This window comes from Natrix helvetica (genome assembly GCF_964273705.1).
Source record: "Natrix helvetica genome assembly, chromosome: 8".
NCBI classification, from domain to species: domain Eukaryota; kingdom Metazoa; phylum Chordata; class Lepidosauria; order Squamata; family Natricidae; genus Natrix; species Natrix helvetica.
Window position 1 is genome coordinate 19,823,326 of NC_138559.1, and position 13,007 is coordinate 19,836,332.

Sequence of the window (13,007 nt, forward strand, 5' to 3'; positions counted from 1 at the left end):
TCCACTCCACTCCACTCCACTCTCAATATTCTATTCTATTCTATTCTATTCTATTCTATTCTATTCTATTCTATTCTATTCTATTCTATTCTATTCTATTCTATTCTATTCTATTCTATTCTATTCTATTCTATTCTATTCCATTCCATTCCATTCCATTCCATTCCATTCCACTCTCAATAAAGATTCTATTCTATTCTATTCTATTTTATTCTACTCTACTCTACTCTATATTATATTATAATTCTATTCTATTCTATTCTATTCTATTCTATTCCATTCCATTCCATTCCATTCCATTCCACTCCACTCTCAATAAAGATTCTATTCTGTTCTATTCTATTCTATTCTATTCTATTCTATTCTATTCTATTCTATTCTATTCTACTCTACTCTACTCTACTCTACTCTACTCTACTCTACTCTACTCTACTCTACTCTATTCTATATTCTATTCTATTCTATTCATGAATAACACATTTTTGAGCCAGAAGAAGGACATGGGGAATACATCATTTTTTTAATCTACTGGTTATGTGATTCAAAAGAATAAGGACTCCCCAAAATATTAAAACCTGTCTCAAATTCAAACGAATGTATAGTAGCCCTTCTAGAAGGTTTGTGGTTCTAGACCCAATGGGAGTGAGCTCCCATTACTTGCTCCAGCTTCCGCCCACCTAGCAGTTCAAAAGCAGGCAAATGCAAGTAGATAAATAGGTACTTCAGTGGAAAGGCAACAGCATTCTGTGGGACTTGGCCAGGATTCACACATGGTCACAAATGGGAAATCTATCTCAAGATGACAGCAATGATCTGCAAAATATTCCCTTGTTAGGGAATGGTTTAATCTAGCCAGTAATTCCTTTTTCGAAAAGACCTAGAACAATGATATTCTGCAAAGGCTGAAGTTGCCAGTGACTTCAAAGCAGGAACATCCAGCCAAGTCAGATAAAGAGTATCTCCTCTTAGCCATTCGGTGAAATGACAGGACTCCAGATGGCTGGATGGGCCCTCTGGCTCAAAATTTGTTGTCTATAAGAACTGATTAAAAAAGAAGAAAGGGCAGAGTTAAAGGAACATCAGGGGAGGATGCATGGAATCCAGAACGAAACTGAAGGCCTGAAATATTGATTTGAAGAGAGGCTTGGAGAGCGGGAACAATTTCTCACACAACTCTCTACGGCTCGCCAAGAGAACTGCAAAACTCAGACCTAGAGAACTGTACAATACAACCTCTCCGTTTAGCAACCCAAAGATGCAAATGGTGTTTCTTGGTTTTGTAATTTTTATTTTGCAATTATCCTTTTGTCAGAAATAACAATTAGACTTGTTACCAAGAGGATCGATTACGGTTTATGTTACTTATTGGCTGATCAATAGCATTCTAAGAACATAGCTGTGTTTCTGTCAAGGGCCATAAGAACTTGAAAGCAACGTATGAGTTATTTCAGTGTACGTAACTTGTTTGTTTATAGTCCTCTTAATACCGTTCCCTTATTATCAAAATCTGAGTTTGTTTCTGTCTTTTTTTCTCCTACTCTTATTGATTAAAATTCCTTTACATTTGTAGAACTGCCTCCTTTGCATGATATGTAAAACACATCCTGGAATAGAAAATGACATTGCTCTAATGACATTGCTATTATTATTATTATTATTATTATTATTATTATTATTATTATTATTATTATTATTATTATTATTATTATTATTATTATTATTATTATTATTATTATTATTATTCATCCTGGTTGCCTGAATGACTCTGCTTTTCACACACAGCAGTCAGATTTGGCCTCACTTAGCACGTACCTTTCTGGAATACACAGGTTAGGTCAGCTGAGACATTATAGGCAGTCTTTGGTTCTGTTACCAACACGAAATGCTCTCGCCGTTGCATGTTTAGTGATGCACCCATTAATATGTGTGTTTTGAGTCAGGATCTCCATAGGAACTTTGGGACCTAAGTAGAACATTGCTGGTGGATAGCAGTACATGGATGCTTTGAAAGACCCATAGCACTAAGCACATGTTGCTAGGCCATATGGGATGTTCTCTTAAAAGAAAAAAAGGGATTCGAGATGCACAGCCTCTCTCCAAGAATCTGATACAGCATAACTAATCGGCTGCTTTGCAAAGATGCTTGCTTCTCTTTTATTTGACTTGCAAATTTAGGAAAGGAAAAGAGGAAGAGGGAGGGGGAAGGGAAGGAAAGGAAAGGAAGAAGAGGGAAGGAAAGGAGGAAGATGGAGGGGAAGGGAAGGAAAGGAGGAAGAGGGAAGGAAAGGGAGAGGAGAGGAGACTTTAGTTGGCCAAGTGTGATTAGACACACAAGGAATTTGTCTCTGGTGCAGAACTTCTTAGCGTACATGCAAAAAAACCCAGAATAATAATAATCATAATAATGATACCATTAAAAGGGGGTAGTAAGGAAGATATGAAGGATAATAACAATAATTAATAATAATTAATTAATAATAATAATAAAATAACAACAATAACAATAACAATAACAACAACAACAACAACAACAACAACAACAACAACAACAATAATAATAATAATAATAATAATAATAATAATAATAATAATAATAATAATAATAATAATAATAATAATAATAATAATAATGCAGCCATACAACATGGGTGACTATACTAAGACCTAAGACAGTACTGTGAGGATTATAGTGTGAGTGATGACATGAGGGGGGAAATGTGTCCCTGTGTCTAATTGTTTTGGCATGGAATGGCCTACAGCAGCATCCTGAGGGGAAGAATTGAAACAATTTATGTTCAGGATGTGTGTGAGGGGTTTGTAGCAATTGTCTCAGCCCTTCTTTTAGACTATGGATAGATAGAAGAGACAGAGAGAGAAAGAGACAGAGAGAGAGAGAGACAGAGAGAGAAAGAGACGGAGAGAGAGATTTTCAGTATTAATACTGAAATACTTTATATTAAAAAAGAGTATTGTGGTTTCTCCTAAAAAAACCCCACTGAGTTCAGTAGCACCAGGCCATATTTTCCTGGTCATTATCTGGGAATATTCGGGTATCTGTTCTGTTGATGTTTCGTTCTTTTCTTTTCTTTTTAATTTGCCACCTGGTTAACTTAGTCACATAACTCATGACAAGATCTTAAAAATAGAAACGGCTCTGCTGTTTGCCCACTCAAACAACTGCTAATACTGGCAGCTGGTAGAGTTGGGGGAAATTGTGTTGAGCTGGAATCAGAATTAGAGGCAGTTTTTAAATCAAAATCACTCATCCCACTGCCACCTCCAAAAAGCCTTGGGCCCTATCATGATAGCCACCTCCAAAGATTGCCACAAAAGTGCCATCCTTAATTGAGAAAGAAAAAAAGGAAAATAAAGTTGGTGTGTGGGGAATGTTCAAATGATCGATGTGTACGAATTGCATCATTTCATATATTTTTTTCTAATTAAATATCTACTTATTCATTTAGTAAATTTGTACAGCTGCCCATCCTACATACTGTATGTGATTATGAGTGCTGTGCAAATATTTATTTATTTATTAAATTTATGGCTGCCCATCTCACTATCCAAAGTGACTTTGGATAAGCCAACAGTTTTATCCTGTCTCTGCAATAATTTTTGTTTTGGCTTCAAACATTTGGAGGGCATTGCAGTTTTCAGCAAACCTTTCAAATGCTGAGCAGTCCTTACTCAAAAAAGTTTGCCATTCCTGCATCGATTTTAGATTTCCCCTACACAGGAGGTCCTCGACATACACCTATCTGTTTAGTGACCATTCAAAGTTACAAGGCTACTGAAAAAGGTGATTTATAATCGTTTTTCACACATAGGTTCGCTGCAGCATCCATATGGTCACTTGATCAAAATTCAGATGCTTGGCAACTGGGTCATATTTATGACGGTTGTAGTGTCCTGGGGCCATGTTCAAGTTCTCCAGCCAGAGGCTGAACTCCACAGATCTTAAAGTTTCCAATTTTGAAATACACTAATCTAAAAGAACAAGGAAAACCCTAAAATAACTCAATAACAATTTACCTCAAAAAATGGCTGACTCCGAGGCTCTGATGTAAATACAATACAATAGCAGAGTTGGAAGGGACCTTGGAGGTCTTCTAGTCCAACCCCCTGCCTAGGCAGGAAACCCTATACCATTTCAGACAAATGGTGATCCAACATCTGCTTAAAGACTTCCAGTGTTGGGACATTCACAACTTCTGGAGGCAACTTCTGTTCCACTGATTAATTGTTCTAACTGTCAGGAAATTTCTCCTTTCTAAGTTGCTTCTCTCCTTGATTAGTTTCCACCCATTGCTTCTTGTTCTACCCTCAGGTGCCTTGGAAAATGGTTTGACTCCCTCTTCTTTGTGGCAACCCCTGAGATATTGGAAGACTGCTATCATGTCTCCCCTAGTCCTTCTCTTCATTAAACTAGACATACCCAGTTCCTGCTACCGTTCTTCATATGTTTTAGCCTCCAGTCCCCTAATCATCTTTGTTGCTCTTCTCTGCACTCTTTCTAGAGTCTCCACATCTTTTCTACATCGTGGTGGCCAAATCATGGACAAAATTTCTAGTTTAGGACTACCAGATACCTGAACAGGCAAAGGAGGACAAGAACAATTAGTATGAAGAAGGACAAAAGTTCCCCTTTTGTGACCTTCTGACAAGCAAAGTCAATGGGGAAGCCAGATTCACTCTTCATCATCCAGGCCACGGTTGTCCCAAAGGTGCTTTTTTTCAAGAGACAACTGGACTTTCTGGTTTTTTTTTGAAGACGTTTCGCTTCTCATCCAAGAAGCTTCTTCAGCTCTGACTGGATGGTGGGGAATGGAGGGATTTATACTCTTCCCTTGAGGTATAAATCCACCATCAGGTCAGAGTTGAAGAAGCTTCTTGGATGAGAAGTGAAACCTCTTCGAAGAAAAACCAGAAAGTCCAGTTGCTTCTTGAAAGAAACACCTTTGGGATAGTTAACAACCGTGTTACCAACTTAGCAACTTGCAGCGGTTCGCTTCATTGTGGCAAGAAAGCTCTTAAAATGGGGCAAAACTCACTCAACAACTGTCTTGTCAGCAATGTAAATTTGGGGCTGAATTGTGGTCATAGGTTGAGGACTACCTATATATTTCTCAGGCTGTTTTGTCTAACAGGCTGTGCCCTGTGCTCCAGCAACATAACCAGAGGTGGTATTCAGCTGGTTTGGACCAGTTTGCCCGAACTGTTAGCGGAAACCGCGCCCAGTTCCCACCCAGCTCTATGCCGTCCTATTTAGGCACATTTTTGAGGCCAGCTGCATGCGCAGAAGGCGTGTGCACAAGTAAAGTTCATGGGCCCGGCCTTATTGCTCAAACAGTGATGGTTCTTTGTGTCTGAGGAGATACACCGATACCCATTTCGGCGTACGCCAAACATCCTGTAGAATTTTTAAAACAAAGCCTTGGAGGGAGCAATTACTTTGGTTTTGTTGTTGTTGTTTTTCCTTTGTTGTTGTTGTTGTTGTTGTCGCTTTTTTGTTTTGTTTTCTGGCTTGTCAATCAGGAGAAGAGGGTTTTCACTGAAGTTCCCAAGGCAAACCACCTGATTTTTTTCTCCCCTCACATGATGTCAGCCTGGGATGAATAATTCTATCCGGTTCCTTGGAATTAAGCTATACTTATTGCATTTTAAAGCTTGATGGTAGGTAGTGAAGTGAAATCAGCTCATGCCCACAAGGGAGAGAAGGAGACGAAGTGACAGAGTGACACACACAGAGAGAGACCTTGTTTAGTGCACAAACAGCTGAAGGAAAATAACAAATGTTGACACTGAAGAAAAAGTGTACTCTCTAGGATCCATTATCAGATTAGCTATGGCCTTTAAATGGACAGGAAATGCCTGTGGCATTTATCAGTAAATTCACAGGAATGGAAAAAGAAAAGGAGATGGGCTTTCTTTTTTTTTTTAAAAAAAAGAAACCGTTTTCTATTAACAGCAGAAATTTTGAACAGGGGGAAAAAAAAAGAACAGATTTTGGATGCCCGATTCTCCTGCTTATCTACATTTCCCACACTGGAAAGGCTTCTGTGTGTTTGTGTGTGCACTTTGGTATGTGTGGTGATACCCAAACTCTTGTCCTAGGTGTCTAACCGGTTCCTCGTTTATTTTTTATTTCAGGACTAGATGAAATCTTTTGATGTAATAATAGAGTTGGAGAACAGAAAAGGGGAGTTCTACCCTGAAAGTTTTCACTGCTAGAAAGCCTGAAGACTCGCTGAAGAGATAGTGGGGAAATATATGCTGTCCAAGTTATTAATTTATTTGATTTACAAAACGAATACAATATGCAGAAGAGAGGCAAAATCCATTGGGACCACTGAATCACGTGAAGTACTGGTACCTCTTTATAAAGCCTTAGTAAGATCACACTTGGAATATGGCATCCAATTTTGGTCACTACAATATAAAAAGAAAAAATGTGGAGATTCTAGAAAGAGTGCAGAGAAGAACTAGTAAGATGATTAGGGGACTGGAGGCTAAAACATATGAAGAACGGTTGCAGGAACTGGGTATGTTTAGTCTTATGCAAAGAAGGACTAGGGGAGACATGATAGCAGTGTTCCTGTATCTCAGGGGTTGCCAGAAAGAAGAGGGAGTCAAGCTATTCTCCAAATCACCCAAGGGCAGGACAACAAGCAGTGGGTGGAACCAACCTAGAACTAAGGAGAAATTTCCTGAGAGTTAGAACAATTAATTGATGGAACGATTTGCCTCCTGGAATTGTGGGTGCTCCATCAGTGGAGATTTTAAAGAAGTGATTGGACAGTATAGACTAGTACAGGGTCTCCTGCTTGAGCAGGAGGCGGTTGGACTAGAAGACTTCCAAGGTCCCTCCCAACTCTGTCACTCTGTTATTTTGTGTTTTTAACTTTGTACTCAAGGGGAGAGGGGGAGATTTGAACACTGAAAAGGAATAGACTTTTCAATTCCTGCAGAGAGCAGAGCCCATCCAGATCCCTGAAATACAAGTCAAAATAAAGTGTCCCTTGAGATAAGCATGGTTTGAATTCATGATCAGGGAGTTTTCAGGACAGTAATGGTTTCTCATTACCTGTTTCTGAGATGTTTATGGCACCTAAGTGTGGCTACAGCTTTAATGGCCCATGGAAGTCTCCCATCAGGGAGTGATGAAATACTTCTATGTATTAGGATTTTTTTTTAAAAAAAAAAAACCCTGCCTTTATCATTTTTGTAAATAACTCAAAGTGGCAAACATACCTAATACTCCTTCTTTCTCCTCTTTTCCCTGAAACAACAACCCTGTGGTGTGAGTTGAGCCCAAAGTCGCCCAGCCGGCTTTCATGCCTAAGGCAGAACTTGAACAAGTAGTGGGTTGCTGCTGGCATTACTGACGGTTTCCTGCACATACATGCACAGTTGCCTGTAATTGTTCTGTGCATGCACAGAACATTTAAAAAGGACTAAAACACATGCTGGCATGAGTGAATGGAGAACCAGTTCAGGGGCGTGGCCAGCCTGCCATCCCTACCGGTTTGGCGACCCAGTCCCAGTTTCCACTTCAACCGGTACACACCGGTAGCAACCCACTTCTGACTAGAACTCCTAGTCTCCTGGTCATTGGCCCCAAAGTCACCCAGCCGATTTTGATGCCTAAAGTGGGACTAGAACTCATGGTCTCCTGATGATTGACCCCAAATTGCCCAGCTCATTTTGTCCCTAAGATGAGACTAGAACTCATAGTTTCCTGACTTCTAGTCTAATACCTTCACCACTAGTCCAAAGTTTCACCATCGTAGAGAAATCGGCTTCACTTCAGCTTAATCTTTCTGTAAGGCCTGGAAGCCATCTTTTGCATTGGGCCTTAAGGCCTTTCACATTTTCTGCTGTGGGAAAAAGGGAGCGGAGATTATATGGAGTATGGGAGATCTATAGTCTAAATAATATTCTTTTTTCAGAGAGTCAAGGACATCTTGCCTTGCACCTGGGGTGGTGTAACTGGGAGGCATCTCCAGTTGGGAAGGTGCCTGATTGGACCATGGGATGGACATGTGGGTGCTGGACAGGGGCTTGGACTTTCTTTTGGATAGGTAAAACCTGGAAGCTTTCAGATTCGGGTTTTCCCAGATGTGCCAATATGACATCTCTAATAAAATGGAACTTTGAGGAACCTCAAGCCTTGGAGTCTTCTTTCGTTGGGGGTGTCACTTGGAACCCTGACAATTTCATTAGCAGCTGCAAGTTTGGTCTAAGCCAGGGGTCTCCAACCTTGGCAGCTTTAAGACTTGTAGACTTCAATTCCTAGCTGGCTGAGGAATTCTAGGAGTTGAAGTCCACAAGTCTTAAAGTTGCCAAGGTTAGAAACCCCTGGTCTAAGCAATCCATTTCTAAAAGTTGGATTTCTTTCTGCCCAGATAATCTTGGTCACTGTGTGGATTTTGTACCAAGGGGAAGCATAAACCTCAGCCTTTTGCTCTTCCAAACCCCTTTTGCTCTTCCAAACCCCAGTCCAATACAGGGGCCACACGGAGAGAGATAAAAAAGGATTATCATTTGAGAAAAAAGAAAGGAAAGAATCAAACATGGAGAGAGGGGGGAGAGGAGAGAGAAATGTCTGCCAAATTGAGTCTATGCTGGCCAGCTTGTCTTGCTTCTCCTCTGAAGCAGGCTCATTCATGCAAAGATGCTTTGGTCAGATTCCATCAGAATTCCCCATCTCCTCTTGGCTCTCTCTTGTCACTTGGCATCTTCGCCCTGTAACTTAGGCGTGTGAACAGTCCGACAAAGATACTACGGGGACTTTTCACGAAAAGAGGACGTCAGACTTGGCAGATCAATGTTATTTATTTCATTTCCCTTAAAAAGTTGCTCCTCTACAACCATTAAATTGTCAAGCCGCTTTCCCTCTTGGTATTCATCTGCAGATGCGGCGGCTGCTTCCGTCAGGCTCTTAGCCTCTTTCTCTCTCTCCTCTTCTCCTTAAACACGCACAAAACAACCCCGTTTGAAAGTAATGAGATATAATCTGTTTAATTCTAGTGTTTGAGTTCATTGAGCAGCCCACTTTTTTGCTCCTCTCCTTCCATCTATTTAATTTCTTCCTTCCTTCCTTTCTTTTTTTTTCCCGTTTCAAAAAGGAAAACTTCACGGCCCTGTTAAAAAAGATTTGCCAATCATTGATTCTAATTACAAAGCTGAGCAAATTGCTAGATTTATTTAAGTGAAAGGGAGGGGGAGGAGAGTGAAAGGGAGGGGGGGGAAGGAAAAATACCTTGTAATGAAAGATCAAATGGGCAGCTGTAGGGATGTGTGTGCTGGATATAGGTCAGGCCACAGGAGTTTGAAGGTACAGGTAGCCCTCAGTCTACAGCAGTTCATTTAATGACTATTTGAAGTTAGAACAAGTGAGCTGTGACCATTTTTCACACTTACAGCCTCCCCATGATTACATGATCAAATGGCCGGACGAATGTAGCCAGAGCGACGCCGAGGCGGTCCGGGCGGACGAAAGAGCGAGCGAGGCAGCCTGATCCTCGGTCGCTCACCCGCCGGACTGCCTCGGCGCCACTCTGGCTATCTCCGTCCATCGGCGCCCGGGAGCTGCGGAGGCAGAAATGCTGTCGGTGCTCCCGGATGACGAAGCCACGTATTATTTCATGAAGAGAGGTGAAGCTCTGCCTCCCCTGCCTCCCCTGACCGCACGTCCCTGCACTGCAGTGATTCACTTAACAACAGTGGCAAGAAAGGTCATAAAATAGGGCAAAACTCTCAAGTCAACAAATACCTCCCTTAGCAACAGAAAGGTTGGGTTCAATTGTGATTGTAAGTCAAGGGCTGCCTGCATTGGAGAGTAACAACTGATTGCAGACACACTTTATCTGGATAGCAACAGAGGTGACGGAAGAATCCATGTTCAGGCTAACAGCGTGGATCAACTGAGCTGGATTAGAGAGCATGTGAAAATTGTCCTTCATGATGCTGTAAGCACAAGTGATAAGTTGTGTTGCAACACCTACTTGATTGGAAACCTTGTGTTCTGATGGCTTTTTTTTTTCTTTCTGTTCAGACAGAGATGTGTGTGTGTGTTTCCAGATAAGGATCCAAGACTGAGCTTCTTGCATTGCATTTACTTTAGCCTTGGCTCTATTTAAACAGTGCATAAGAGATGGAGCTCTCGCCTCACAAGCAGGAGGCTGTGAGTTCGATCCTAGGTAGAGGCAGATATTTCTCCCTCTGGGAATATTATCTGCTGAACAAAACTCAGCACTGGTGACAGGAAGGGCATCCGGCCATTAAGACATTCTGCTAGCTCCATTCAGTTGCCCAGATTCCACCCTGCAAGGGATTATGGGGTCGTTAAGTGAAGATGATGATAAGGCATAGCCAGTAGAAACTGGGGTCAGTTCCAAGTGGGGAAAAAGACACTGGAAACATAGAGGCTGCTTGGAAAGATGGTTTAATGGTGGACAGGATCACATGGCTTGAGCTCCTGAACCGAAAAGGGGGATCACAGGCTTCAAGATGTTGAGTGAAGAAGAAAAGAGAGCAAGATGGTGAAAGTTCCTGGCTTTATACTCTCTGTTCGGCCCCACCTCTCTGTTTCCTGTTCCTGTGTAAGAAATGTATCCTGATTGGTTGTCAGACTCCCATTGGGGCCATGCAGGGGCAACTCTCTAGGCTGCGTTTTGAGTCCAAGTTTGGTTGAGTTCCCAGATGGCATGTGGTGAGTTTCTGTAGAAGGCTAATCCTAACTTTGTTGTGTAGAGTAAACTAGCTCAGGGTCCCTAATGGCTCATTGAGAAAGGCGGAGTGAGTCTGTTTCCTACCTAAAAACATGTTTCTCTATTTCTGTTCCAGGGAAATATAATATTCTGCCTTTTTAATATTTCCCAGGATATTTCATTTTTCTAAGGGAGGAGTGGATGCTAACTTCCTACAGGCAGACACTAGCATCCTGCCCTATCAGGGCAGGCCAAACAGAAAAACCCAAAGACAGAAAGGTGCATTTTTTGTTTACATCTCTTCTCACATCATTTATTGCTGAGAAACTTCATTTCTCCCAAAGCCAAGATATTGAATGTATAGTTCAGAAGCCTGGCAAAACTCCTTTTCTTCCCTGTGAATCTCAAAGGCTTTGAAAAACAAACAGCATGAATGCCCTGTCTTCCACGCCGAACTAATAAGTGGTCATCAATGATTATACTTACCCTTAATTTCCCTGCTGTTGTGATCAAGCTGCTCTCCGAGATGAGATGCCATCCGGCATTCACAGTCAATTTCCATCAGGTAGGCAGAAAATCCATTTCACTTCTGCTAATCTGGTTCATTGGAGCATGGAGACTCTTACTGAGCTCTGAGGATAACTCCTGGCCTTCTATATAGAAGACAGAAAAATAGAGTTGTAAAGAACCTTGGAGATCTTCTAGTACTGGGTTCTCCAACCTTGGGGACTTTAAGACTTGGGGACTTCAACTGACAGAATTCCTCAGCCAGCTTTGCTATTGAAGTTGAAGTCCACAAGCCTTAAAGTGCTGGCTGAGGAATTCTGGGAGTTGAAGTCCACAAGTCTGGCTGAGGAATTCTGGGAGTTGAAGTCCACACATTTTAAAGTTGCCAAGGTTCGAGACCCCAGTTTTAGTACAGCCCCTTGCTCAAGCAGGAGACCACAGAACAAAGAAAATTCAGAGCTTATCCTTCTCTAACTTGCTCCATCATTTTGTGACTTGATATACAAAGTTTTCCTGTTGACGTAAACATCTCCCAGTAGGATTGGTTTTCACAGTTGTCTCCTTCCAGTCACAAGAAGGGTCATAATTCCATCGATAGTTCAACATGAACTTGCAACAACTTGTATTATAAGTATTGTTGTCTTTAACACACTGGATGATCAGCCATTTAGTTGATGGAAGGAGGGCCTACTCAAAAAGGGTTTTATAGCACAGCTATATTTCATCTCCATCGTTCTAGTCATTGTCTATTCACCATAGGATGAAGTTCTCTTCTGCATATTTCCAGCCAATACTGTCTTGAGCTTTCCTTTGCCAGTTGGGCTCACAATATTTGCTGATGTCATCACTCTATCTTGTTTTAGACCTCTTTTATGGATTTATTTTTTAAAATCAAGAGGAATCCATTCAATAACTGCCTTAGTCCACCCGGAATCAGTTTTTCTTCCTATGTGACCAGCTCATTTCCATTTCAATTATTTTAGTCTTTTGATGGCATCCTATATTTTCATTTGTTCTCTAATCTATGCGCAGGTCCTTCTATCTTGTCTTGTGATGCTCAGCATGTCTTTCCATGGCTCTTTGGGCCACTCGTAGCTTTTGTATTGATTGTAAGATTAGTGTCCATGTTTCACAAGCAGATAAGGGACACAGTGGCTCAGTGTCTAAGATGCTGAGCTTGTCGATCAGAAAGGTCGGCAGTTCGGCAGTTCAAATCCCCAGTGCCGCGTAACGGAGTGAGCTCTCGTTACTTGTCCCAGCTTCTGCCAACTTAGCAGTTCGAGAGCACATAAAAATGCAATTAGAAAAATAGAGACCACCTTCGGTCGGACGGTAACAGCATTCCGTGCATCTTTGGCATTGAGTCATTTCTGGCCATATGACCATGGAGGCGTCTTCAGACAGTGATGGCTCTTTGGCTTTGAAACAGAGATGAGCACCAACTCCTAGAGTCAGGAATGACTAGCACAGATGTGCAAGGGGAACATCTACCTTTTACCTTCGCAGGCAGGTAGCAGACGTAGATTGAAAACTTTTCTCTTCGGGCATAGGAAGAAGTTGTTCTTGAAAATATCTAAATAATGTATAAATAGGATGGAAGCAATCTGAAAATATTAACCCAACCGCTAAAATTATGTTGGTTAGCTAAATGTAGAAAAAGAATGTTGACTCCTAGTGATGTCATTTATATATTTAAAGCATTTGTATAGCTGCAAATCATAGAGCACACCTCTGGGAGGCTCACAACAACACTAGAACAACAAACCATAAAACTTTAAAGCTACCCAT